General features: G+C 35.9%; 1 protein-coding gene and 1 long non-coding RNA gene across 5 annotated transcripts in view; one reads left to right on the forward strand and one right to left on the reverse strand.

Moving 5' to 3' along the window:
• Positions 1-17,213: 17,213 nt before the first annotated feature.
• LOC119257651 (uncharacterized) lies at positions 17,214-27,201 on the reverse strand. Its single transcript, XR_005128094.2, has 3 exons — positions 27,040-27,201; positions 25,301-25,436; positions 17,214-17,513 (listed from the first exon to the last, which is right to left on the reverse strand). It is a non-coding gene; the product is annotated as an uncharacterized LOC119257651 (long non-coding RNA).
• The window catches only part of ZBBX (zinc finger B-box domain containing), a 184,481-nt gene continuing 184,171 nt past the window's right edge, over positions 27,192-27,501 (forward strand). For all 4 annotated transcript variants that reach the window (XM_054700724.1, XM_037525753.2, XM_054700725.1 and 1 more), the window contains exon 1: positions 27,192-27,275. The gene's annotated coding sequence lies outside the window, so the exon portion shown is untranslated. The remainder of the gene's footprint in view (positions 27,276-27,501) is intronic.

Genomic DNA, 27,501 nt, shown 5'->3' on the forward strand with positions numbered 1-27,501 from the left:
GAGCAGGGGATGTCTTTCCATTTCTTTGTGTCTTCTTCTATTTCTTATAACAGTGTTTTATAGTTTTCTTTGGATAGTTCCTTTACCCTTTTGTTACATTTATTCCCAAGTATTTGATTTTTTTTGTTTCGATAATAAAAGTGATGTTTTTTTTTAATTTCTTCTTCAGATTTATTGTTTGTGTATAGGAAGGCTACTGACTTTTGCGTGTTGGTTTTGTATCCTGCCACTTTACTGAACTGATTGATGAGTTGAATTAGTTTTTCTGTGGAGATTTTGGGGTTCTCTATGTATATTATCATATCATCTGCAAATAGTGATAGTTTGACTTCTTCTTTTCCTTTGTGTGTCTTTCTCTTGTCATATTGCTCTGGCTAGGACTTCTAGTATTATATTGAAAAGCAGTGGTGAGAGTGGACATCCTTGTCTTGTTCCAGATCTTAATGGAAATGCTTTCAGGTTTTCACCATTGAGAATGATACTGGCTGTTGGCTTGTCATATATGGCCTTTATGATGTTGAGGTATGTTCCTTGTATCCCAAGAATTTCAAGGGCTTTTATCATGAACGGGTGTTGTACTTTGTTGAAAGCTTTCTTGGCATCTATTGATATTATCATATGGTTTTATATTTCTTTTTGTCGATGTGTTGGATAACGTTGATTGATTTTCAGATGTTGAACCATCCTTGTGTCCCTGGAATGAATCCTACTTGGTTGTGGTGAATTATCTTATGGATACATTGTTGGATTCTGATAGCTAAAATTTTATTGAGGATTTTTGCATCAGTGTTCATTAGGGAGATTGGCTTGTAATTTTTTTGTGTTGTCCTTGTTCGGTTTTGGTATTATTGTAATGTTGGCTTCATAGAACGTGTTTGGTATTATCCCTTCCTTCTCAATTTTTTGGAAGAGTTTGTGAAGGATAGGCACTAATTCGTCTCTGAATGTTTGGTAGAATTCATTTGTAAATCCATCAGGTCCTGGGCTTTTGTTTTTGGGAGGTTTTTGATTACCATTTCAATTTTGCTGCTTGTCATTGGTCTGTTTAGGTGTTCTGTTTCTTCTTTATTTAGCTTTGGGTGATTGTAGAGTTGTAGGAATTTGTCCATCTCCTCTAGATTGTTGAACTTGTTTCCATATAACTGTTCATAGTAGTTACTGATTATTCTTTTGATTTCTGCTGTGTCCGATGTGATTTGTCTTCTTTCATTTATGATCCTGTTTATTTGTGATTTCTCCCTTTTTTCCTTTGTGAGTCTGGCTAGGGATTTTTCTATTTTATTTATTTTTTCAAAGAACCGGCTCTTGGTTTCATTGATCTTTTGGATTGTTTTTTTAGTTTCGATTTCATTTATCTCTGCTTTGGTTTTTATTATTTCTTTTCTTCTACTGGTGTTGGGGTTTTTTGTTGTTCTTTTTCTATATCTTTGAGCTTCAAGATTAGGTTGTTTCTTTGAGTTCTTTCTTGTTTCTTGATGTGATCCTCTTGCTATATATTCTCCTCTTATTACTGCTTTTGCTGCATTCCATACATTTAGGAAATTGGTGTCATCCTTGTCATTCAATTCAAAGAATTTTTTAATTTCTTCTTTGATCTGCTCGTTAGTCCAGTGGTCTTCCAGAAGTGTGGTTTTCAATCTCCATGAGGTAGGAGAGTTCCTTGCCTTCTTTTTATGGTTTATTTCTAGTTTGATGCCTTCATGGTCAGAAAAGATGGTTGGTATGATTTCAATCTTGGTGTATCTGTTGATGTTTGTCTAGTGTCCCAGTATGTGATCGATCCTGGAGAATGATCCGTGTGCGCTTGAGAAAAATGTGTACTCAGATTTCTTTGGGTTTAGTGTTCTCTAGATGTCCGTTAAGCCCAAACACTCTAGATCCTTATTTAGAGCTTTATTGTCTTTACTTTTTTTTTGTCTTGTTAATCTATCCATTGTTGATAGTGGTGTGTTGAAGTCTCCCACTATGTATGTGTTTTCTCTGATGTCTGTTTTCAAAGATGACAATAATTGTCTGATATATTTTGGTGCTCCTTCGTTGGGTGAATATATGTTAATGAGTGTTATTTCTTCTTGAAGTATTGTCCCCTTGATCATAATGTAGTGACCGTTGGGGTCTCTTTTTACCTTTTTGAGTTTGAAATCTGTTTTATCTGATATAAGTATAGCTGTTCCTGCTTTCTTTTTTGGTCCATTTGCTTGTAGGATTGTTTTCCATCCTTTAACTTTGAGTCTATTTTTATCTTTTGTAGCTAAATGTGTTTCCTGGAGACAGTGAAAGGTTGGATTTTGTTTCTTAATCCAGTCTGTGACTCTGTGTCTTTTTATTGAAGAGTTTAGTCGATGTACATTTAGAGTTAATATTGATATGTTAACATCTGTATTTGCCATTGTGTTTGTCTTTCCTTTGATTTTATTTATTTATTCTTTTAATAACTTTTTTTTTGGTCTTCTTTCATTGTTATTCGTCCCTCTGAGGTTCTGGCTTTAGGACTCCTTGTAGTATTATTTGGAGTGGGGGTTTAGTCGTAATGAAATGCCAGAATTTCTGTTTGTCTGGGAAGGTCTTTATTCTTTCTTCATAGAGGAAGGACAGCTTTGTGGGATAGAGTATTCTTGGTTGGCATCTGTTTTTCTTGGAGTCTGTTGACTATGTCCCTCCACTCTCTCCTTGCCCGTAGTGTTTCTTCAGAGAAATCTGATGTCAGTCTGATTGGTTTTCCTTTGAATGTTATCTGTTTCTTCCCTCTTGTCAGCTTCATTATTTTTTCCTTGTCCTAGATTCTTGGGAGCTTTGCTATTATGTGTCTTGCTGTGTTTTTCCTTTCGTCATGGAAGTTTGGTGTTCTTCTTGCTTCTTGTATATCAATTTTCAGCTCCTTCTTCACATTTGGGAAGTTCTCTTCAATTATCTCCTTGAATATTTTCTCTGTTCCTACATCTCTCTCCTCTCCTTCTGGTACTCCTGTAACTCTTATATTTCCTTTCCTCATGGAGTCAGATAGTTCCCGAAGTCTTTCTTCGGCTTTTTCCTTCGTACTTCTCTTTCCTTTTCTGTTTTGGTTCTTTTTATTTCTGTGTCTTCAAGAGTACTTATTCATTCTTCCATTTCATCTATTCTGCTTTCATTGCTTTTCCCAGAGTTCTTTAGCGCCTCCATTAATTCTTTGATCTCCTGCATTTCTTTTACTTCCCTCTAGGGACTCAATTTCATTCTTCTGATCGTTGATTATTTTTTCCTTATCATTGTTTTCCTTTATAACTTCTGTCAGTTTTTTAATCACGGCAATTTTAAATTCTCTTTCTGGAAGGCTCAAAAGTTCTTCCAAGTTACTGTTGTTGCAATCTGGAGGGTGGTTTTCTTTTTGTGGTGTGCTTTTTTCCTGAGGAGTTGCTGGTTTGTATGTGGTTTTTCTACTCCCTACTGTCTGTTTTTTAATTTGCTATATGCATTGGGACACTGTGTTGCTGGTACTCGCTGGCATATTGTGCGAACTTCCCAGCTTACCTCTGGCTCCTCTAGGAGCCATCTTCCAGTTTCAATCAGGCTTTACTGAAGAAAGGTCCCTGTTCTAAAAATGTGATGCGGGTTTGCACTCCTCTGCATGCCCAGTCTGCCCTGGTCTTGGGTGCCTGCTACCCTTATGGGCTTGGACTGCAGGCCAGAAGGGGCCTGGTGTGGGCGAACTTCCCAGCTCACCTCTGGCTCCTCTGGGAGCCTTCTGCCAGTTTCAAGCAGTCTTTACTGAAGAAACGTCCCTGTTCTAAAATGGCAATGTGGGACGCACTCCCAGATGCCTGGTCTGCCCAGGTGGTAGGTTCCCGCTCCCCCTATACACATTTCTTAATAAATTTACTGGACATGAAAATATTTTCTTATTAATATATACAACACAATTTTGGGTGTGTAATTTTTTTTAACGATTTATTTATTTGTGTATACAAGGACTGGGGTACAGGCCAGAGGTGTGGGGGTTAGAGGTTACATCAGAGAGAGAGCGGGGAACAGAACAGGCAGATTGACTGAAATACACTGCTGAGGGGAGCAGCAGGCCTGTCAGGAGAGGTCTACTGCTCCACGTGGGTTTCACCCTGGCCAGGGAAGAAACTCATGCTGCAGTAGCTGCAGACAGCTTCATAGGTTGCTTCTTAACCCCTTGCCACCAGGGAGGCCTGGTGAATTTTAAAGTTCATAAATATACAGGCTTGGGCCTCCCCTCGTGGCACAAGTGGTTGAGTGCCACGCTATGAAGATGTCTGCAACATCTGCAGCGCCAGTTAGATCCCAGCCCGCTGGCAAGGGTCCCACATGGCGCAGCAGACCTCTCCTGTTGCACCCGCTGCTCCCCACAGCAGTGTATTTCATCAGCCTGCCTGTTCTGTTCCCCCCTCTGTCTCTGGTGAATCCTCTCACCCTCCCATGCATCTGGCCCGTACCCCGGTTTTCATGTAAATGAATAAATAAATCTTAAAAATAAAGATACAGGCTGAATGTTTTTTTATAAATGCTTGGGGATGTTTATTTTCTTCATAAAATTTTTCCACAGTTAAAGCATATTTTTGACCATGCTATCTCATCTTTCAAATAATTTTATTCCTTTTTAATATTTGTTATGGTTGACAATAGTATAATCTGTCTCAACAGAAGTTAATCTTCATTTTTCCCCTTTTTGTAGTATATTCATGAAACAAAGTGCCATAATGAAATAGGTACATTACTAGCTATGTGGGTTCTTTTCTTTCATACATCAGGATGCTACCAGCCCAAATGTCCTTTGTTTCATTTCTCTTCCAGCTTCTCTGTTTGATTTTCTTCATCTGCAGTTTGCAGGTTGCTGAATTTAAACTCATTCTCATTTTACATGCAAGCCCAACCTTTTTTTTTTTTACCCATGAGTTTAATATTTTGAAAACTACATAAGATTTCTGCTCTTCTCCCTACCCTCAGTGCTGCTGATTCAGCAGGTGATTTTTTTCTTTTTGAAAAGCAAAACCATTTTGAATGAGAGTTCTCCTAAAAATGATTTGTTTTGTGTTATCCTTATAAGTTCTGTCATTGTCTGCATTTCTCTCAGCATAAAAGGATCTCTCCTGCCTTTCCCTTTTATTTATTGGCTGCTATACTAACAACGGTTTTATGGAAATGGGATGTCTTGCCCTCTGAGGTCTTGCTGGTCAACACGACTCTCTATTTGGACATGTTACATTTGGGAATGATGTATTAATATATGAGACTAGCAGTATTTCAAGCACTTATCTGATAATATCCTTGTGACATAGAAAAGAAAAATGTGTGTGTGTGTGTGTGTGTGTGAGAGAGAGAGAGAGAGAGAGAGAGAGAGAGAGAGAATTAGATCGGGAGTAATTTTTTCAAAAGTGTTTCAGGGACTATCCAGACAGTACATATGAAATAATAGACCTAATATGTTATTTTTTCTTATTCAAATGAAACTTAGAAATTCAATTGGTGACCTAAGAAAAAAAAATTGAAAACATGCAAATGACTTGGAACCCTGGAAGACAAGTGAAATGTAGGATAAGGCAGGCTTATCTGGAAAAGAGCCAATTTCTACCATCTAGAATTTATGTGCTTAACCAATATCACATCCATTCTGCAGGCAAGTGATAGTTGAGTTCTTCATGTTTATAAATGAGATACTCAAGGATTTAATGATTAGGAAAGAAAGAAAGAAAGATAAGCAGTGTCATACTTATCATATAGACTAGGGCATGGTGTATTTCATCCTGGTAGTTACTTTCCAATAACAACAACTAAACCTGACTTTACAGTGATATTTTATTTAATTTGAGTGCTGTACAAAGCAGAGGCAAATGATTATAGAGTAAATTCCCTGAAGTAATTTTCCAATTTCTCTGTCTTCATTACCCTTTGCTCTTATGAAGACAAGGGCAAGAAAAATTGCTAATGTAATTTTTTTTCCAATTAAAATGTTCATTGATAAAACTTAAAAAAAGTATCATTATTATTGTACTAATTTTGTAATGACTGTTATTTGCACACTCTCATTCATAAACCATAAATATTTATAATATCCAGACATCCATGACTAGTTTCAACAAAATATAGCAAAATAAAATGAGCTGCTATTTCTTAAAAGTAGTTGAAATCTGGCTATAAAAATATAATAATATTTTAAATTGCATATAAGTCCATCTGAATATGTTAGAAAATAGGACAAAGATGCAAAAGCAGGAGTCACTTATCTAAATCCACCAAATAATAATCTAAATGCCACCAAATAGATGTACAGTTTCAGCTCTCCCAGAAATGGAAACTTAACCAGTCAATCAGAAATCAAATTACCTTATCAGCCCTAGTGACATAATTTGCCTGATAGATATACTCCTGCTATCCCCTAGGGAAAGCAAATTTGCAATAACCAATCCATTTTTGTGCCTTCTATAACTTCTTATTCCTGCTCCCATCAAAGCCTTTTGCTTTGTATAGGTACCCAGAATTCCTTTCTATGTGTTAAAATGGGTGACCCACTTTGTATTGCCTCAGTTTATTTTTCAATATATATAACCTTGGTATAACTATATATATCTACATATACACACATATACAGTTATAAATAAGATAGATTTTAAATGTGATTTTTTTAACATTTTTTGTGGAACTTCTTAATAGCATATTTCTTCAGAATTTGGTTCATGTACCATCTTATCAGACTTATCTAGTTCAGGGCCTCTTAAACTTGTGTGATGAAGGTACATTCACCCCCCCCACCCCCACATGCACACCTTAATCAGTGGAGGAGGGAAATTTTTGTTTTATGCTCTGTACAATGAAACAAGTTCCTAATCACAAGACTTAAAGCAATGTCGGGTTGTTCAGAAAGTTTCTAGCCCCTTATTTTTATTATCTGTACTTTTTAATTCCAGAAATGATAATAAACAACTTGCCAATCTCACTGGTACATGAAGCACATTTTGAATGTATTGAATTAGCAGGCTTATGAAAGCCCCAAATAATCAGAAGCTTATGAGATGGATCTTAAGGACTGGTGTTTTTAACAAGTCCCAGATGATACATATGTGCCCTCAAGTTTATGAATTGCCTTTGGATAGAGCTAAACATTGTCATTGCTCTCAATCATAAACCCATGGAACCTAAAGACATTTTTAATATTTTTACAACAAAAGCATCTGTTATAGGGAACTTGCTCCACAGCCATGAATATTGTCTTATTCTCCAGTTACTTTACCTTTGTCACTCTCCAGATACTGTGTTCACTTTCACTTATGTTCTCTAAACCTACCTATTTTTCTGCCTACTAATGAATTTGGTCTTATTTTTCCTTTCTTTGACTTTCAATACATTGCATCAAATGATTTATCTATCCTAGTTCTATATATTTTTTACTTGTTTTTATCCTGCTAATTCTGGTTAACCGAATAACCTTGCTTTAAGGTTGATATTATCTCTGTTATATTTTAATACACACTTTCTCTCTCAGTATGTATGTGTCACCATTATATTAACAATTCTATTTTTTCAAATTAATACAGTGTTCTTTTTACTACTTTACTCTGCTACTAGAGCATCCTCCTTGAAACACTCTCTTCCCATTGTCTCTAACCATACTGATAGCCTTCTTCCTCATGCCTTGAAAATGATCACAACAAACTAAATTATGTACATTACCATTACATGCCATTCAGGTATACTTCAAAGTGAGTGTTGTATCCTGGAGCTGTGCATCATAACACTCCTGATTTAATTACCTCAGTTTATATCCATGCATACAGATTTGAATTCCATCATCATTCATTTATAAATTCAGCAATAGAACCCATTTGGGAGCCATACCATGGAAATGTATCTTGCTGCAATCAACTCTACTATAAGACAGCATAGATAAAGAGAACAATTGTATCTGAAGGCAAAACAGGCCCAGGATCAACTTACTAGCTTATAGAAATTCAGGGACTGTATTTTAGCTTACGTATATTTAGGATCATTTCAGAGAAATTTTACCGGGAGATCAAGGGATTCTGAAATCATGCCATGACAACTATCTTCCTTTTCAAATGATCTCTGAATAAGATATTAAGGAGTGATATAAAAGAAAGTATCACTGAGGTTTGCACTCAAACTGTAAAGTAGAACTCCTAAGCTAGGGTGAACCCTGCAAAAGACTATATGCCAAGTAAGCCAAGCTCACAAAACAAAACAGGTCACATGAATTTCTCTCTTAATTCTATACTCTTGCATTAGCTTTTCCAAATTTGTTGCTTATGCCATGTAAAAGGATAAAAGGCAAAATGAGCCAAAATCAAAGGAAAAAGATGGAGCAAGGAAAAAGATAAATTGATAGATAAACAAAGTGCTTGCCCCGATATGGTAAAGATGGCTTAAGCCACCTCCTTAGTAGCCTCAGGTCAGGCCAGTATGTTAGTATTTATGTGGGAACAGAAAGATAAAAAAGATGATGGGGACTATTCGAAGAGAACCAGCCCAGAACTTTCCTCAGTCTAGCCTGTACTTCTTAGAAGAGAAGGGGGAAGATAGGGCCACACAAAGCAAGGCATTGATCTGTTAGCCTTCTGAAAACCTCTTGAAACATGACTCAAGTCAATATTCTACACTCTAAATTTGGGGAAAAAGGTGCATCACTTCCCTTTGCCTGAGCAAAAGGGGAATGAAGAAAATTGAGTCTGCTCTAAGGAAGCTCATGGGCATGCAAATGCAAACCAACACCGAATTGCCCCTATTCCTTTCTAAAAATGTCTGGTACGAGCTTAGTGTGTGCTTTAAAAATGCCGTGTTATTTTGATGCTGTCATAAAAATAAATCTGTTTAACAAAATAAAATTTATTACTTCTCAGTAGTCGATATTCCAGAAGTACATTGAGAGGTCATGCTATTCAGTCCAAGTGTAAGCTGGATATTTTTAAGTATATTTTTGCAGACATTACTTTAAACAAAGATGTCAGATGCATGGCATTAAATATATTATTAGAATACTTGACAATTAAAGTGCTTCCTGCAATTTTATGTATGCTATTTTGTCATACCAATAATCTTTGTTGATTGAATAAAAGAATGTGTTACCCTCTGAAAATATGGGCTTGACTGAAATTGCAGAGTATTCTCTTGATAAAAATATTAAAACACTATTATTGATTTTACAAACATGAAACTCATGTATGATAAGAATCTGCCCCTTGTTTACTCAGCTACTACATGCAGAATTAAGATTCAAATCCAAATCTCAGGATTTTTTTTTTTTTTAAGATTTATTTATTTATAAAGCACTGGGTACAGTCAGAAGCGCGGGAGGGTGAGAGAATTCACCAGAGTCAGAGAGGGGAACAGAACAGGCAGACTGACGAAATATACTGCTGAGGGGAGCAGCGGGCACAGCAGGAGAGGTCTGCACGCCATGTGGGACCCTCGCTGGTGGCCGGGGATCAAACCAGCGCTGCAGCGGTTGTGGGCAGCTTCACACCCAGCACTCAACCGCTGCGCCACTGGGGGAGGCCCCAAATCTCAGGATTCTTTATGATTAATCCATGATACCAGAATGCTTTTATAAGTACTGGAAATATTATACACCAGGAAAAAGAAAATTCGCTACCTTATTTCTTCATTAAAAGACCACATTATAGGTGGAAACCAGCTAGTACCAAAAATTTATAACTGTAATCATTTCTAGTGAGCCAGAGTATATTGAATAGTCCAACATGCAAATCCTTATATCTCATTATTTTCCCACCACAATCTTGGTCTCAATTCTTCTAAATGATATTAAAAAAGGGTTAATTTTTAAAAGGGTTGGACATGAGTCTTAAGTAGGAAGCAAGAAAATTTTTGACCTCTCTTTAGTGGATGAATTAATTAAAATTAGAAGGAAAATTGAATGTATTTTAATGTGTTCCTTTTCCTTCCATAGCTGTAAATTGTAAATCATCTAATGCAAGGTTTCCATATTCTTTTTTCCCTTTTTTTTAAAGATTTATTAATTTATGCATACAGGAATGGAGTGTAGGCCAGAGGTGTGGGGGGTGAGAAGATTCACCAGAGACATTGGGGAACAGATTGACTGAAATACACTACTAAGGGGAGCAGCGGGCAAGTCAGGAGAGGTCTGCTGTGCCATGTGGGTTGCTCCCTGGCCAGCTGGGGGGATCGAACTTGGGCTGCAGTAGCTGTGGACAGCTTCATAAATTGCATCTTACCCCTTGTGCCACCAGGGAGGACCCACAGTTTCTATATTCTTTGTCTTTTTCTTAGGGTGGTGATTTCACATATGATCTTTGTGTTGGTGAGCAAAAGAGCAGCCCCTTAGCCCCAAAACATGCATGTTCCAAAGAGGTCCAGCCATCCATATATATGTACAAAGGCAAAACAGACTCTTAGCATGAAATATCTTTAATAGAATTAGTATGTATATAGAGAGATGATAATAGTTTCTCAGCAAAACACCCCAAATTACCCTTCTCCTCATGAGTAAATGCTCAGCCAAACAAAGTTAGTCTGAGTGGGGCTGCTGAAGCCCAAAACCTTGCCACAAGTCTAAGGCACTTTCTGATGGGGAAACCAAAGATAGGGGGTAAAAGGAACTAAGCAATTCTGGGATGAAAGGAGCACAATCAAAATATAAATCAAAATAATGACTGTCACTGCCAGCCTCCTCACGTGTCTCTTTCAAGTATCTCTACAGGTTTGTCCCCTATATTTCTCCCTACATGCCTCCTTCACAGCAACCGTTGGGGGCAAGTTCTGCCACAGGAACAAAAGCTCTCCCCTCTTCTTCAGAGCCCATCTGTTTTCCATGTTATGTAGTTTCACCTGGCCCCTGTGACAACTCCACACGCAGTTAATTGGTGTGGGGGACATGGTAACTCCCACTTTTTTTTTTGAGTTTTCTCTGTAGCATTTGGATCTTTGCAGGTAAAATATAGAGATGCATGAAGCATGCCATAGATCAACTAAGTCAAACTCTCTGAGATTATGTCCTTGATATTAATGTACTTCAGTTAGAAATTCTGCTGGAGAGAAATTAACACGAATGCATATATTGGGATAAACCATTCTTTTGAGGAGCTAGTTCCCAAGCACATGTCAAACCTTTGGCAGCTTTCTGAACTACCTATTTGAATGTTAAGCATTAATAAAGACGTGGTTATTTGGAAGTATGTAGCATTTTATAGACTAGCATTTGCTTACCTCTCTTCTTCATGAGAGAACAGTTGAGTTTGAGAGACAAAGGACATAATTATGTCTTTTGCAAAGTTGTTCTATTTTATCTTGTTAATTAGCACTTTTGGGAAAACAGAAACTACATACTTTGTCAAAATTATTGAATTGTAGTTTGTGTCCATGTGACATGTACTTAAGCCAGCAATATTCAAAATGTTCCAGTCACAATAATGTATTTTTAAAGTCTTCAAATAGCAAATATTGCTTAACCATAAATTATATAAAGACTGGGGGGAAACTTTTAGAGAAAGTTGAGAAACACTGAAATGTTAAGTTATAGTACAACTCCACCCAATGGATTTCTGTTGAATTTCACTTGTGTTTAGCAATGCTATATATACTAAATGCCATCTGAATTAATATTTGATCATAATTATATATAAGATAAATGATTGGGCTTGTGGATAGAGAAGATAACTGAAAGAAACTACATCCAAATATAAACAACTTTTGATATGTTTGGGAAACAGAGCGAATATATTTTCTATTTTTAAAATATTTTCCACATAGAATCTCTCTCTCTTGTCTTTCTCTATATATGTATACATATATATGTAATATATGCATATATATGTAAACTTAATAGTGAAGAGGTCAACAAGCATAATTTTTAAAACTAAGAGGTATTTTACAAAATGCTGAAGGACAGTTTCTCAGACTGCCTGCATGATAAAAAGGTTATGTTACTTAGCCATTGTATCATGCCTCTAATTGGTTGTGACTTGTAATTCAATAGTTCAATAAAAACAGAAGTGAGATAATTGCATTTTACTTCCACCTTTCCATTAAGTTGGTTTGCTATTATGGGCAAATAATTTAATATCTCTACTTCGGTTTCCGCTTCAGTGAAATGAGGACAACCATGTTAGCTACTTTTGTAACTTTAGCACCAAGAATTAATTGAGGCAATAACTACAAAGAATCACAAGTGCATGAAGAAAATAAGCATTAATATTCTGCAAGATGTCATTATTTTTGAGCAGTTTAAATATACTGGCAACCTAATACTTTCTGGGAAATAAACTCAAATAAGTAATGCTAAAAAATAAGTAAGATTGTGATAAAATCAGAGATGTTGATATAATAAGTGCCAATGTGCATTTTTTTAGTTGAGCAGAAAATACTCATTGTATATGATTCATGAATCAGTTAAAATAAGGCATACGCTGATAAAAAATATTCAAATACAGTGACAAAATGAAATTGATGCTCATTTTTCTTTTTGTATAAGAATTTCTCTGGGTATGAGTATCCACACTGACAGAAGAATGTGTCACTCACATTTACTGGTAAGAACTTAGTCATCTAGCCACTCCTAGGTTTAAGAGAGCCTGGGAAACATAATCTGTAAGTGGTCTAATGTAACACGAGGGAAAGGATATAAAAAGGTATTTTGTTTTGTTTTAGGCTAACTAGCATGGTACTAATTATAGTTATACTCAGATTGGTCTCTGAAATTATTTTGTTAAATCATTGTGTCATCAGATGGAAACATGATTTTACATTTACTCCCTAGTTGATGTCATTCCTTTAATTCTATCCTCATGCTTATGATTGCCAAGTTTATATTTCCAGTCTTGATGCCACCTGGAAAATAGTAGAATGATATAGTGATATACTCATCCATCCAATTGGATATCTAACATCTCACATTTAACATATCAAATCAATTAATGTCACTAGCATCTACTCCAAATCTAGAAATAAGATTTGATTTTCCCCCTTTACTGGAAATAAATTTCCAGCATTTCTGTTTTTACTTTGTTCCATTTGTAATATAAACCTTGAGTTTTCAGTGAATACCTGTTATCCTAGTTACAAACTATTTCCAGTCTCACTGCAGTCAGGAGTGGTTACATGGCAAAGCCCTGTTTGCTGGACATACACTGAAGCCATGCATCTAACACCCAAAACATACTTGGAAAAGAAGTGGTGACATCTGAAATTTCATACATTGCTGATGGAAATACTTGAAAAATAACTCGACAATGTGTTATAAAAGTTAAATATTAACTTACCATAAGACCTAGCAACCAAACAAATCAACTAAATAAAACAAAAATAAACTTTTAGACTATAAGACCAAATAATGACTACCGGAAGAGAGAAGAGTAAGGGTAATATGGGTATGAGGCAAATGTATGGTGAAGAATAGAGTTTGGATTTTCAGTGATGGAACTTAATGTAGTATATACAGATGTCAATTTTTGTAATAAAAATTTTATTTACTTACCACGACTCTATAATACTATATACATTGAGCAGTACAGCTTCACATCTTAATATATGTGTATATATATTTTATATATATATATATACTTACATATGTACATACATACATATCACACCACACTTAGTGCCATCGTTCTAGTGTCATTCATTATTCAGATGTTGATTTTTAGTGATTTATATCTAAAACTTGCATAATTTTATAATGCAATCTTATCTCTTTTATAAATCTTAAAAAAGATGAATAAACATATTTACCAAAGGGAAATGAAAATGTGTCCACACAAAATCTTGTACACAAATGTTTATAGTAGAGCTTCATTCACTAGAAAAGAAGTCAAAATCAAATGTCCCTTAAAATGTGAATGTAGGGCCTCCCTGATGGTACAAGAGGTTAAGCACAGCACTGTGAAGTTGTCAGCAACCTCTGCAGCACGAGTTCGGTCCCCCTGCCGGCCAAGGAGCTACCCACATGGCACAACAGACTCCTGTCTTGCCTGCTGCTCCCCTCAGCAGTCTTTCTATTCAGTCTTTCTATTCAGTTCCTCACTCTGTCTCTGGTGAATCCTCTCACTACCCCCACCCCCGCACCTCTGGCCTGCACCCTAGTTCTTGCATAAATAAATAATCTTTTTACATAAAAGATAAATAAATAAATCTTTAAAAATAATAAATAAAATCTTTAAAAATAAACAAATCTTTTAAAAAATCTCTTTAAAAATATGAGTATGAGTGTATAAATAAATTATGATATGTCTATCCAATGAAATAGTTCTCATCTTTAAAAGGGAGCAAACTGCTGATATACACATCAACATAGAAAAATTTCAGAAACATGCTAAGTGAAAGAATCTTTACATAACAGAGTACAAACTGTACACTTGCATTTGTAATGAATTCTAGAGCAGGAAAAATTATTCCAGAGTGACAGAAAGCAGATCAGCAGCTTTATATGAGTACTGACTACAAAGAAGCAAGTAAGCATGAACATTTTATGGAAATAAACTTTCTATGTTTAATTTTTTTTTTTTTTAGAGGCATTTTTTTATTTATTTATTTCGTTTGTTTGTTTTGTTTATACATGCACTGGGTACAGTCACAAGCACGGGAGGGCAAGAGAACTCACCAGAGCCAGAGCGGGGAGCAGAGCAGGCAGAAGGACCGAAGTACACTGCTGAGGGGAGCAGCGGGCGGCAGGAGAGGTCTGCACGCCATGTGGGACCCTCCTCTGGTGGCCGGGGAGCAGCCGGGGATCGAACCGGCGGGCAGCTTCGCAACCCAGCGCTCAACCGCTGCGCCACCTGGGAGGCCCTTTTTATGTTTAATTTTAAAGATACTTAAACAAGTATGTGCATTGTCAAAATTCACTGATCTGTAAGCTTTATGTGAATTTATTGTGTGCACATCATATTTTTAATATGTTGGTTAAAAGATAAGATGGTTTTATTAATAGTAGACATCGAATGATAACAAAATCATTCATGTTGAAAAGAGGCAATTTACAGAAATACAAATATGACCATTAGAAAATGTTCAGTGTTCAAACTCACTCACTATGGATGCAGTACAAACTAAGATAAAGTCTTCACATATCAACTTTTAAAAAATAAACAAGATTCTACTTTATGGTATGACAGTAAGACATTTGGAAGTCACTGTTTAATTCTCACAACACATAAAGCAGAATAAACTGAAAAATCAACAATGTTTCTTAGATCCTTCAGAGAAGTGAAGTCACAGGACAAACAGCTGCCCCCAAATTAGAGAGACCTACAGACAAATACAGAGAATCACAAATTATTGGAACAACGACCTCATCAAGAGCCAGTGCCAGGTTATTAGAAACCTGATATGAAATTGAAGAATTCCTGAAGGTCAGAGTAGACATCTCAGACAGTTAAAAACTCCAGGGAGACCCAATCAATGGACCCCACATTTTGGTAATATTTGCCTCCTGAATTCTACCAGTTTCTCAAAGTTAATATTGAATGAGAACGCCCTTATGGGGGTAAGGGCAAGCAAGGGGTGAGGAAGAACCAATTTGAAACACATCAGAGATGTCTGCCCTTAGAAGAATCTATGTAACTAGAGCCTAACTCTCTGGGATATTAGCAGAGCCTACCTGACCTGGAAAAAGAAACTACACAATTCCAGCTGGCTCCAGTCACCTTGGCACTCATACAAAGGAGGGAGAACAACTAAGAAACATGTGTGAAGTTCATAGACCAGAGTAACAGGCTCACCATAGGACTGAAACATACTCATCGGACTAGAATAATTCCCTGCCTCCATGCTTCACCATCTAAAGGCCTGTTTACAGCAATTGCTTTTCACTTGGTACATCATGTCCAGCTATGAAGAAAAAAATTATAAGACATATTAAAAGCATAACAACAGCAACATAATTTGAAGAGACAAATTAATCATTAGAATGAGACAAATATAGCAAGGATGTTCGAATGATCAGATTAGGAATTTAAAATGACTATGATTATTATACTAAGGCTTTAATGGTTAAAGTAGACATCACACAAGAACAGATGGGTGATGTAAACAGAGAGATAGTCATTATGAGAAAGAAACAATAAAAAAGGCTAGAAATCAAAAACGCTGTAATAGAAGTGGAGAATGCCACGGATGGGTTTATGAATCGCGTGCACATGACTGATGACTGAATCTATAAGCAAGAGGATATCTCAGTAGACAAACCAACTATAAAGCAAATGGAAAAATAAAGGCCAACAAAAATAGGATATCCAAGAGGTATGGGAAAATTATCATGGTGCAATATATGCAAAATATATGCAAAAGGGAACTACTATTAGAAGAAAGAGAAAAAAGGAATATTTGGCTAGTAAAGACAAAGAATTCTCTCAAGTTAATGTCAGACACCAGACTATGGGTCTAGGAAACACAAAGCAGAATAAATATCAAAAAAGTCTATACCCAGGTGTACCATTCTCAATTACAGAAAAATCAAAGACAAAAACTTAAAAGAAGCCAGAGGGAGAAACACCTTACCCATAGAAAAGCAAACACAAGAAATTTATCTGTTTTTACCTTAGTTACCCTGCAAATAGATGAAGTAGAAATAAGTATTTAAAGTGTTCAGGAAAACAGACAAACAAACCACCAAGCTAGAATTCTGTATGCTCAATAGTGAACTTGGAATAATCTTTCAAGAAGGAAGGAGAATAAAGACTTCCTAAGATACGCAAAATTGAGGCATTTGTAGCAGGCTTTCCTTGAATCAAATGTTAGAGAAATTTAGAGAGAAGGAAAATGCTATAGATCAGAAGCAGATCTACTTTATGTATTGGAGTATTGGAGAAGAGAAAGTTAAAAAAAAAGACTTGTTTTTCTTGTTCTTAATGGATCCAACAGATCACATAATTGCTTAAAATTATAATACAACATTGTATTCAGCTATGGGTGTGTATGTTTATATGTATATGCTAATATGTTATGCATAAGTGAAATGAAGGACAACACTGATGAAATGGACATTAGGGAGGAATTCTTATAGTATATGAGTGCACATAATTTTGCTATTATAGATTAATCTCTGTTATTATATAATAAATTTTTTATTATGATCTATTCATGCCATCTGTAAAGTAGTACAGTTTTATTTGGAGATGTCTTTGAATTAGTAGTAACTATACATTACACACTCTAGACAATCACTAAAAATCAAGAAATTTAAAAAAAATCCACAATGTTATAACTGACACAATAAAAGCGGGGAGAAAATAGAATAATGTAAAATGTTTAATTAAAAGTATAAAGAATGGAAGACAAAAAGAAAGAAAAAGGATAAGAGCAACAAATAAAAACTAGAATCCTGGATGGTATCTCTTAATCCCACTATATCAAAATCACTTGAGAAGTCAACATTTATTTAATCTATTGTTATGTTGGATCTTGTTATAACAGTCATCCTTTTCTTGATATGGTAATCATGTCCTTAATACAAATCCTTAGTGATTATCTTGCTTGGATTATTGTATTATGTTTCTCACTTGTCTTCCTCCACCTCTGCACACCAATGTTATCTGTTAAAGATATAAACCATTTATCACTCTTCTACTTAAAATTCCATCATAACTTTTTCTGTTAATTTATTTATTTTTTTGTGTGGGACCCTTGCCGGTGGCCGGGGACTGAACCGGCGCTGCAGAGGCTGCGGGCAGCCTCGCAGCCCAGCGCTCAACCGCTGCGCCACCAGGGGAGGCCCTCTTCTTCTGTTAATTGGAATGTAACCACTGGCCTTTCTCTTCTTCCTGCCTGTCTCTCCATGTAGTCTTATCTCAAATTCTTCCTCCTCATTTGCAACATTTAAACCATAATTTTATCCTTTCTACCTCAGGATACAATATTCTTCCAGAAATATTCCAGATCTTCCTATGACTCTATATCTATCAGGGATTCATTGCAATGGTCATTTCCTCAGAGAGCATTTTATTCTGATTATCCAACTGTGTTAAGATCCCACCACAGGAAATTACCTTTTCTGTTGACTTTTTTTACTCTCTGTATGGGGTAAACCCAAACTAGCTTTTGTGCATATCATATTTTTCTTTTCAAAAAAAAAAAAAAAAAAAAGATAAACCCAATTAAGAACAAAAAACCTGTTCTGCTTCATTCAATGGTCTATCCCCAAACTGTACCTGTCATATAGTAAATACTTAGTGATACTCAGTGATATGTGTTAAATGACTAGATGAATGTTCCCTAATTTAGAATAATTTGCATAAGTTTGCACTATTTTTAGTCTCATGAATACTGGGGATATTATCTTTCATTTCTAAGACTCTTATCTAATAAATTCCAAGTCTACTGATAATTTTTTTTGATATAAGTATTAGATATTTTCACTTTCTTCTAGGTTTACTTTCACTATTTTGTCTTAGTTACTAGGATCCACTGTTGCAATGTTCTCTCAATTAATCTGCCCTCTGCCAGACACGTATGACTGCCATTTCTTTTCTCCCCACTTCTCCACTTCTCACCCCCTTTAGTGTTTCAGTAATGCTGGGAAGTTTTAATTCTCTAAACTTATTTCTATTTAATGTGGGGAAAAATAAATATACTTTTTTTTTTAATTTTACCCAGAGCACTTCCTAATTTCACTCACTCCCCAATCTGGAGCTCCTACTGAACCATCTCAGCCAAATCTAGATAGGGCATCACTTATACTGAGAAGTTCTTCTTGAGCCCCTGTTGTTGGGTTAGTATTCTTCCGTTATGCTCTTATAATAACATGTTCACACATAGGTTTAATAGTTTTTCTGAATTCTCCCATTGTAGTCTATTTTTATTTTCCACAAGGACATGGTACAAATCTTTCTTGTTCATGCTTGTAACATTATCTATCAAAGTGTTTGCAACGTAGTAGGTCCTCAATAAATAGTTGCTGAATGTTAGTTTATTTTATATTGTAGAGTTGTGACAGCTTCCTTGGAATGTTTTAGGAATAATTTCTGTAAAGGCAAGGCTGTTATAAAATGTTTCACAAAATATGATAAAAAATCTGCCCTTGGGGATCAGAACTGTAGGAGAATAAAGTTGATGAAAGAAAATTACTGTTAGACATCTCATGTCAAACAAACCTTGTAACTCTTATTTTGTGCCTCCCAGCTTAAGTGCATACAAGAAAAATGCAAATTTTCCAAATGAAGTACAGCTAACAGTGCATAAATCTCAAGAAGACAGTAGGCTACACTTATTAAAACTTGGCAAGGATCAAAAATAAATGACTTTCTCACTGAAATGCCAGCTTTTCTCTTTTTAAGATTAGCTTTTCCCTAAAGCTACATCAATTATAAATAATCGTCTGCTAGCAAAACTGGCACAACTAAACTTAAAGCAAATAAAGCAGGAAATTAAACTGATTAAAAAATAAATAAGAGATTTTGCTTTTTTTTTTTTAGGAAATGACTTCAAAAGAGCACCAGATGACTTTTCTGCCTATGTAGGAACATGAATTTAAAATTATGGGAGACATTGATTAATGCTCTGTTGTTTTAAAAAATTGTCTGGAATCTATACTTTGGACTTTCCTTATAAAGAAAGTTACTTTATGTTGCAAGTCTGGCAGTCCTCGTAGTCAAGGTTCTTTTGTTCTGCACAAATAAAAAGTTTAAATAACAAAGGAGGATTCATTTTAAGGATACAGATATATATCATGGAATCCATGGGCAAGGCTATAGCTAGTCCTCACCAAAGGAAAACTTTCCAGAAAATCCCACCCCCTCTTTCAATTTTGTTTTTCATTATTCCTTTCTTCTCTTCCATGGTACACAGGGCAGGATATTGCTAACCCAAAAATCTCTCTTACTCTCTTTCAGTCTTAACTCCATATTGTCATAAGTGAGATTTTGGTTCATTTTGAATTCCTGTCTGATAAATTATTACAAATGTAAGTGGGGTCACAAAGGAAAACAAGACTGCTCAGACTCACAGATTGCTGTCAGGCAAAGACATGGGATGGAGGGGCATATTACACTGCCCACTGTGATTGTTTATCAATCCTTGGATGGAACCCAAACACTAACTTCATTAAATTAGAGGGTGTAGTAAAAATGAATAAAATGTCTTTTAAAAGACCTTATTAAGTGAGTACTACACCTACCCTTGAGCTTTTTGCATGATTTATATGTAGTTGTATTGAAATTGGAAGCATACCTTTTAAGGACCAATGTTAATTCTTCTCATTTTTTAATCACTGAGTGTAGTGCATGATTCACTACAGTAAAGATATGAAAGACACTAAGAATGACTGAAGATAACTTTAATAATTCATCAAGATCTTCAGACTCATTTGTGCGGACCCTTTAATAAATACTGATGGAAAAAAAGGCCCAACTATAGCTCTCAGGCTGGTCTATTTTAGGATTATTGGGTTAATATTTTATCAAAGCCATCTGCTCCATATTTTTTTTGAAGTCTCTCCTCACATTTTCAACTTTTCCTTTAGTTTTGATTACCCTATATTTGTTGATGACATCCTAATATGTGTGTGTGTGTGTGTGTGTGTGTGTGTGTGTATATCCTAATATATACCTATATATAAAATATAGGTCTAGGTTTGTGAAATATAGGTCTATATATAAAATATATGTCTATATATAAAATCACAAACTTAGACATGTATTTTAATTGTTGTTTTACTTTGTATAGATATTCCAAATGTAAAAGCTCAAAACTGAATTAAGAGTTGTGCTACTTCTTTGCTCTTAATTTCTGCAGACTATATTCTGCTCTTTGCCAACCACATGTATTCAGTGTACAAGTGTTGTTTGGAGTTTACTAAATCCTCTTGAGACTATATATATTTTTTACTTGCTTTGTGCTCTCTGCATTGATTTATTCCAATGTTATCATTTTATTTGGGAGTAATATAGCCATATTTCAAACTTGTCCCTTTGTCTCCATCTTTTCTTTTTGCTCTATCTTCAGAATACAATCAGAATTATCTTTGAGAGATACTGTTATAAATATACTGAGATGATATTTCTAACTTAAAAACATCTTGGGAGTTTCTATTGTGAACAGGGCAATGTCTTTTAAATTTGATGTGCTTTTTGGCTGAGTACTTCTTACCAGCCAAAAAGCCTTTTCTTTCCTATACAAAATGAAAAGCCATCTATTGGTTAAATGTCCTGTATGTATTTTGCAAGTGAGTCTTTTTTGCATGCATCTATATCATGAGGCATCCCTACTCATCTTCATTGTTTCTAGATTCATCACCACACAGATGTTTGAGATTGCACCTGAAGGACAACTGCATAGTTTTAATTGAGAAGAATTTGTCTAACACTAAGGTATTAGCAAGACTTTGCCAAATTATTTCTTCAAAAACCCAAAATGTGGGAGGGTGATATTGAGAGGCAAAGCAGAGAAAATGGAAGATAATGTTAGATTTAACTTAATTTATCAACATAGACACATTTGTCAAAATTTATGGACTAATATCCTTGTCACGTTGGTGATAGTTAATAATAATTCAATGATATAATTTATTGAAATTCAAGTTTAAGGTGAGTTTTAAACATGATTTGAAATTCTAAATATTGTTAAAAGATAGTAAAATTTAAAGTTAATAATTTTTAAAATATTTAATAAAAAGTGGAAAATGTAAAAAAATAAATAAATAAATTTGATATGCTTTATAATTTCACCACAGTACAGCTGTTCATAGTTATCTTCCTGCCACATATACTATGTTTAAACCACCCAGGGATTCTGGTCAACCACCATGATACCATATTCCTATATTCTGACTACAGTACTTTATACATTACATATTGATTATTTGTAAACTCTCATTTTCCTCAATAGAGAAGAACAGAGAAGCAGTCTTTTTTCACCTTTCTATGTATTTTAGGGTTGTGCCTTCAATTGAGCAGGTGTTGAATAAATGCTATTAAATGAAGCTATGTTCATTCAACAAGCCTAGACATTTACTTTTCAATTGGGAAAGAACTACACATTGCAAAAAGAAGAAATTTATCTTATGCTTTGATGATTTTTCTCCACTTGTGAAACATCAGTAATAATTGTCTTGTGTTATGGAAATTTATTTGCTGAAGAATTCTGTGTCTTTGCTGTCAGCCGCAAATTACAATGCCTAAAAGAATTATAAAAGGACAATGTCACCTCCTAACTACAATCTCTTCTTTTTTCCTTCTTTAATTTTAACCTTTCAGGTGCATTTATATATATTTATGTATACTAATTTAGGTTTTTTAAGAAGTATTTTGGTAATTTTATATTGCCTCTAAAGCTCAGCTATCCTTGACAATTTGAAAAATCCCATACATATGTAATAGGATGTTATATTCAGTGTCTGCCCAGACATGAAGAAAGCGGGTGAAAAGGACTTGTGAAAAAAAAAAATGATAGGAAACACATTTTACAACCTTAAACTGACTACCAACTTCTGCCTATCAAAGAATTTAAAGGACCAATAAGTGGAGTAGAGATTGGAAGAGACTAAGTGTTCCATCTCCCTTTAAAGTTAAGATTAGCTATGATAAAAATATAATTTCAATAGTTAGAACATAATATTATATAAGTATAAAATGTACACATTTCACCTTTTATTTAATTCATTAAGGAAGGAACCACCATAATGGTAAAGCTGGTTCAAAAATTTTGACAGATTTACTATATATAGACATTGACAGAAATTATTGACATAAGATTTCTAGATTAGATGCAAATTGATTATTGTACTACAAGGCAATAAAACCATACCTTTGAAATTACTTTGTCTAAAGGATAGACTCATTTGCATATATAGATGCAAACAATATGAAAGATATTGATTTAAAAAGCATAAATTTACATGTAATTTATAGAATAAGAACATTATGAATCATAGATGATAATCATGCAATGGTATATTTCCTTATAGAACAAGATAATCTTCGAGTGTACTCTTAGTATTCTAATAGGACCTGGAATACATACATACATATATATATATATATATATATATATATATATTCTTTTATCTTATTTTCAGGTTTTGAATAAGTTTGTCAATAGTCCCTGACATTTATTTCAAGCCTGCTAAAACATGCATCAATAAGTCCCTGCAGCTGGTGACTTAGTGGGCTGGGTTTTTGACTCCCATTTGAGGAGTCAGAGGTGGAAGTGTTAGGCTGGTTGGTTGATAGTGTGTGAGCAAAAGAGAAATGAGTATTTTGCATGCTCTGTACTCCTACAATGTGACAGGGTAAAGCATGTGAGAGAATTTTCTCTAGGCCATATACCGAGCATGCAAAAATATAAGAAATTGGGTCATTAGAAATGCTGTCCAGGGGCTTCCCTGGTAACACAAGGGGTTAAGATGCAACCTATGAAGCTATTCACAGCCACTGCAGCACAAGTTCAATCCCTGGCCAGGGAGATACCCCCATGGCGCAGCAGACCTCTCCTGTCTCACCAGCTGCTCCCCTCAGCAGTGTATTCAGTCATTCTGCCTGTTCTGTTCCCCACTCTGTCTCTGGTGAATCCTCTTATCTCCTACACCTCTGCCCTGTACTCTAGTTCTTGCATGCATAAATAAATCTTAAAAAAAAAAAAAAAGAAATGCTGTCCAGGTGGATCATTGAGACCCCTTGACAGGAATTGTGACTAGTTAGTTCAGTAAGCAAAGGTCTGTGTGTATCACCTGCCCCAGAGGAATGTAGGGAGAGGTCCCAGTGGATGGAGAGGCAGGTGCTTTGCAGTAAACACCAGGCAGTCTCATCACCAGTTAAAGTAGGACTTTTCTCCTTTGATCCTTATCATTTCTTGTGACCATAATACAGACAATTAATAAGACAGAAGCAAGAATGGATAATAAGGACCCAGCCTTAAGTTCGGGCTTCCCTGCATTCAGCAAGTTCAACTACATAAAAAGGGGAAAAAATAATGCTAAATCACATGCAGAGTTCTGACAATTATGTGGGACTGTACATTTTTATTACTTATCTAAAAATGTTTATTACTAGTGAGTGACCAGAAATTCCTGAGTCCTGTCACAATTTTCCTCTAAGCAGTGACCTATCAAGTACAACATATGGTTACTAATGCATTGGGATTGCTCAGTAGAAAAATGTGTGTGTGTGTGTGTGTGTTTATGAGGCACTTTTTATGCATGACCTTGCAGCTATCCTTGGAATTCAGTATGTGCTTCCAATTTCTTTATTGTGAATAATTTTTACCTCTTCAAATTGAATATCTTTACTTCAGAAAACTTAGGATCAAATCTTGTCTTCAGAACAGCACAACGAAGCATGAATTTGTAAAAACCCTCAGGAATACTGTGCTCCTGATATAGACATGGTAAACTATTTTCAGAATTGCTGGTGTGTCAGTAAAAGGCACTCTGCTTCAGGAGAGAGGATATTATATCTCTAGAGGTGTCATTATTTTCTCATGTTTCATACCGCTTTGTCACTAATCATGGTTCTGAAAGACAAGTACTTCAACTTTTTCATTTTACTATGTAAGTTGACATGAGCTTACTTTTTGGATTACTTTTTGCATGTCTGTGCATAAACTAGGCTAATTTCCTAAATATAAGTAGGATCATATCTTTTAGTACTCTTGAAATGTGCCAGAATATTTTATACATTATTTTTATGAGTTTAATTTTACTCTTGCATCAGTAAATGTGTGAAAGAAAACATTTTTGAAATTAAAAAAAGCTTTGCAGAAGTACTCAGAAGTTATATGCAAAACGCTGCTCTTTTTAAGGGTCAGAATCAAAGTTTGTTTATTGTTTCCTCTCCCTGGAATGTTCCTTGTTTTGACTGCCTGATATCTTCTCTGCATTCAAAGAACCCATTTTTTTTTCTTTCTTTATTTTAGGTTTTTTTTTTTTTCTTCAAAGCACCAGACATATTTATTTATTTATTTGTTTATTATCTTTCTGTCCCCCTTGAAATGTGACTATCGCCATAAGAAAGGCTTTGTTTTTCTTCCCTGCAGTATTTTCATGAGCTAGCACAGTGGATTTTTAACAAATTGTTGTTGAATAAAGACTGATAGGATGAAAATGCTTCCCTGGTAATTTGCAGAGCATATATATACCTTTCAAGAAACACAGTCCTGAACACAAATATTTTTATTAGTATTACACATGCATTTGAAACTTGTCACTTATTACATTTGAAAGAAGTTTGTTGAAGTTTACCATCAGCACTAAAATAACTACCTATGCCCCATCCTCACCATTTTGTATTTGTTATTAAATATCTGCTATGGTTCTGGTTTAATATTAGAAACTTAATGTACATTGTTTCCTTTATTCTAAACTATGCCATGTATGGACTAAGCAACTCACCCAAGTACAGAGCAGGTGAGTTGCAGCAGGACCAAGTCTCAAACTCAGGTTTGCTTTATTTTCAAGTCCCAGAGTTGGAGCCAAATGACCGTCATTGCCTTTTCTTACCCATCTGGTTATAATATTATAGTTAAACCTGAAAAGGGAAAATAGTAAATATGTTCTTCAATAACCATAGGCACATCAATATGGAAAGCAATGGTGAAAAAATTAGTATCTTTTAGTAGTTGAGCTAAGTATTTATAGTCCAGTAATCAGATGGATTCAATGTGGGTATGCTGCAAAGGCAGCATGGGGCACTAAAACTGGCCAAGGACTCTGCCCAAATAGTTTACTGGTCACTATCTTATTTCTTCACCTGTGTGAACAATTCTAAGACTACTTACGCTCAGAGAACAACAACAAAGGGATTTATTTAACAAAGTGGGGGAAAAAAAAGAGTTACTGAGCCAAAAAAAATGGCTGTTTACCTCAACTGAAGCAGTGTCCAGTGTTTTCCAGTCCTGTATAAAAACAGTTAAAATGGTGTCTTCCTGCTACTGTGGACACATGGCAGCCAGAATGCAGGCCAGGTTCCAACTCACAAAGACAACAGAAGACACAATCTCCTTGAGCTGTGGAGATGCCCCAGCGCAGCACCAGATAAGAGACATTCAAGATAGAAGCTGCAGCTGACTTAGTAATAGAAACTTAATATACATTGTTTCCTTTACACCATGTGTGGACTAAGCAACTCACCCAAGTACAAAGCAGGCATACTGGGGTGAGTTGCAGCAGGACCAAGTCTCAAAGGACTAGATAAACTGCCCGACTCACACAGCTCAGCAAGGCACAAGCTCTGGGGCCTTCCTGCTTCTCTGCCAGGCTGTTACCTCAGCGTGACCACAGCAAACCCAGGAACAGTTTCAGTAGCTCAGCTATTTACAAAGCCTCCAAATTTTTCTCTCTGAGATTGCCTGCTGGAGGCCTCCACCTTCAGAGACCCACAACAGCCTACTGGAAGATTGGCATGGTGGGGGCCAAAATCCCCTGACCCCAAATGATCCTAAAACGGCTGAAATTCTGACTGAATCATGAAGACTGCGTGAATCTGCATCCCTTCTGCAGTACCTTAAATTACTTATCAGTAGCTCCACTCCACTTTTTAGCATTTTTCATGGGGCTAGCTATCTTTACCAGCAACCCCCTCCGGGGGCACCACCTGTAACAGTCTTTTGGCTTCAGCCACCAGTTACAGGTAAGCACAGGGCTTTTTTTTAGCCTGACTCACTAGAAATAGACACGATCCTATTTGCTAAATATAAGAAAGGGAGATAAAAATATAGCATATTTGGAAAGCCAAAAATAAGTTCACCACAAGTAACTCCCTCTACAACAGAAAAGTTTCATAAGTATGGTTTCATTATATACATTAGACTCACATACATCCATGAATCATGTTTTTGATATAAAGAGAGATCTGAATTCTAGTCTTGACCTTGTGTGTTGTTACCTTTGATAAGCAAAACAGAGCATATATGTGGGGGTTCTGCACTGCTTGGGGTGATTGTTCATGGGTCTGTCATTTGCTTGCTTTGCAATTTGGGGCTATTATTCGAACTTTTCTGTGCCTAAATTTTCTCAGCTTATAAATTGGGCTGTTACGAATATGAATTAAATATTACAAATAAAATATTTGCAATAGTGCCTGGATTTGGTAGGGATTCAGTAAGTAATAGCCAGCCCGTAATCTCCAATACCTCCTCCAGCAGAAAGCCTTCAAGTCCTGCTGAGTTATTCTGGCCTTTCCTTCCTGAGCAGTCGCTATCTCTTTCTGCAGTGCATGCTTGCTCCCTCTGCAGGAGGAGCGCGGCAGGACCTGGCCTTGTGGTTGCTATGGGTACGGAAGTAACGCGGTAACCAAGGAGACGAAGAAGGACGCTCTGGGCAGCTAACAGCTGCCGGTGGCTGTGACGCTGACCTGTGGGGTCTCCAGGTGAGTGGGCTAGTTACGGGTGGGCTGGTTGCTGATGGAGGTTGTGGGCCTTAAGCTTTGGTGCTGGCTTTAGCTGGGCTGAGCCCTGTGTCTGGACGGCGCAGGGAGCCCTTGGGGACCTTGAAGAAAAGAGACTCAGCTCTGGGTGGAGCTGGAGGTGCAGGCCTAGCAGGTGTTTTACTAAATTTTCGACTGGGCCCTTGGGATGCAAGACATGGCCTTGACA

Source organism: Talpa occidentalis, unplaced genomic scaffold (assembly GCF_014898055.3).
Source record: "Talpa occidentalis isolate TD23 unplaced genomic scaffold, MPIMG_talOcc4v2.1 talOcc4.4, whole genome shotgun sequence".
NCBI lineage: Eukaryota > Metazoa > Chordata > Mammalia > Eulipotyphla > Talpidae > Talpa > Talpa occidentalis.